This window comes from Mustela lutreola, chromosome 10 (assembly GCF_030435805.1).
Source record: "Mustela lutreola isolate mMusLut2 chromosome 10, mMusLut2.pri, whole genome shotgun sequence".
In the NCBI taxonomy this organism is placed as follows: Eukaryota; Metazoa; Chordata; class Mammalia; order Carnivora; family Mustelidae; genus Mustela; species Mustela lutreola.
The window spans coordinates 71,448,540-71,450,717 of record NC_081299.1 but is presented as its reverse complement, the minus strand read 5'-3'; the positions used below and the strand labels follow the sequence as shown (position 1 = coordinate 71,450,717).

General features: G+C 49.8%; 1 protein-coding gene across 1 annotated transcript in view; it reads left to right on the top strand.

The window, feature by feature from the left end:
- The first annotated feature begins 217 nt into the window (after positions 1 to 217).
- MCOLN2 (mucolipin TRP cation channel 2) overlaps positions 218 to 2,178 on the top strand; it is a 54,245-nt gene continuing 52,284 nt past the window's right edge. Inside the window, exon 1 of the mRNA XM_059135703.1 lies at positions 218 to 353. The gene's annotated coding sequence lies outside the window, so the exon portion shown is untranslated. The remainder of the gene's footprint in view (positions 354 to 2,178) is intronic.

Sequence of the window (2,178 nt, the reverse complement as noted above, 5' to 3'; positions counted from 1 at the left end):
CACGCGCCCTGGGCTCCCGGCGCGCACTTTTGAGCCCTGCGGTCCCGCCGCCGGCGTCGTCCCCGCGGCGGCCGCCGTCCTCACCCCCCCCCACCCCCCCGGCCCGGGTCTGCGCGCGCCGGCGGCTGCAGGAAGGGTAAGAGACGGGAGCCCTCCTGGAAGGTCTCGGACTTTGGAGGAGGCGTGCCCGGGAAGGCCGAGATGCGTGTGCACTGAGCGGGTTTTCTTGCTCGGAACCCCGAACGAAAGCTGTGGAAAGTTTGGAAGGCGGAGGCACTGGCCCCGCAGCCTTATCGTTTTCCCGGGGCCGGGAAGCCCGAGACAGGATCAGGTGTTTTCAGGCTAACGATCAGGTGAGGCGCCTGAGCTGTGTCTTTCAGGATGTCAGATTCTGGAGGAACTCTCCTCAAGTGGATGCCTTTACTGTTCTAAACTGAGCTTACTTGGGGCCTTGGGAGTGCTTACATTCACTGCTTGCAGTTGGTTAAATAAGGCTGGGCTTTGCCTTCCGGAACAAACAGGCCTTTTCCTCAGGTGGGAGGGTTACAGTGCGGCTAACCCCCATTCCTCTGCTTTTATGAAAAGGCGTACAGTTCAGCTGGGTGATGCTGCCAAGGGGCCCCACCTCCGTGGTCAGAGCTGCAACCACCCAACTGCGCAGCTGAGCCCCGGGGTGGGGGTGGGGTGGGGTGGGGGAGGGGGGGTGAGTACAAACAGGCCTTGGCTCCCCCGCCTCTGCTCACAAAACAAATATAGAAGTGGGCCGTTAAATTTTCTTAAAATAATGTAGAGACTCTCCTGCTTTTCCTGCGTGGCGTTCTCAGTGTTATTATACACGGACTCAATGCTAGCAAGGAAAGCCAGAATTCAGGAGAAGCACTCACTTGATCTCTGCTGGCGGTCCAGGTAAGTAGTTCCAAACAAGGGTGGCATATACTTTTCTAGTGTATGTGGAACCCATGTTCCACTCTTCGCCTGACTGTTCCCACGCGGAGGTCAACATAATGGTGCCAGTATGATTTAATTTCCTGCCCTTAAACATCGGTATATCCTGATGAAGTATTTGAGGAGTCCGTGTTCTTTTCTCGCAAGGAGGGGCATATCGAAAGTGGTGTTTTTAACAACAGAATAATAAATATAAAATCTCCTAATGAAGCAAGGAGGAAAAGTAGGGAGACAAATTTTACAAGGTCAGTTTTGAATGAGAAGACATAACTTTGATACAACTTTTTTGACAACTGGATACTGGTCAATGTTACACCAAAAACAACCATCTCTTTTAATGCTAGGTGTCTATTTTTAATGGGGCTGATGGGCAGAAATTATACATTTCTTCCATCTGCTGTAGCTCTAAACCCCTGTTCTGAAAGGGGGAGCAAATGGACTCTGGCTTTATTTATGGTGTTCGGCTTGGGCTGGTAAACAGGCTGGTGTTTATGGTGGGTGTGGTCTATAGGCTTTCTCTTTTTAAAATCTTTATGCCAGTATTTTTCTCAGCCTATTTCCTCCAGGAGTTAACCATTTGCATCCACTCCAGAGAGTATCTCCAGAGGCTCCCACTCTTTTTTTTTTTTCTTAATTAACAAATAATGTATTATTTGCCCCCCGCCCAGTACAGGTCTGTGAATTCTCAGGCTGACACACTTCACAGCACTCACCATAACACATACCCTCCCCAATGTCCATAACCCAACCACCCACTCCCTACCCCCCAATGCTCAGTTTGTTTTGTGAGATTAAGAATCTCTTACGGTTTGTCTCCCTCCCAATCCCATCTTGTTTCTTTTTTTCCTTCCCTACCAGAGGTTCCCATTCTTACAGTGTGGAACACGTACTCGGCTCTACCCACAAACAGCTTTCGAAGGGATTCAGATTTGAAATATATGTGTGTGTATGTCTGGTTGTGCGGTGCCAGTGGGAAATTGGATTGTATCATTGTAAACTGAGAATGGAAGAAGGGGTCATTAAGAGACAGGTGGAGAAGTTCTCTAGAACATCAGGATAGGAATTCTGATGTTTTCTGTTGAAGGGACCAGCTACCTTGTTCTCTGCAGAGGTGGGATGTGGGCTTCACACTTTCAGGAACTGCTCAACATCTCTGTGATGTGCTAACCAAATAGCCCAAGTGTGGGGGAATCCGGCAGCTTCTTCCTTTTGAGTCAGCAGTCTCAAGATTCT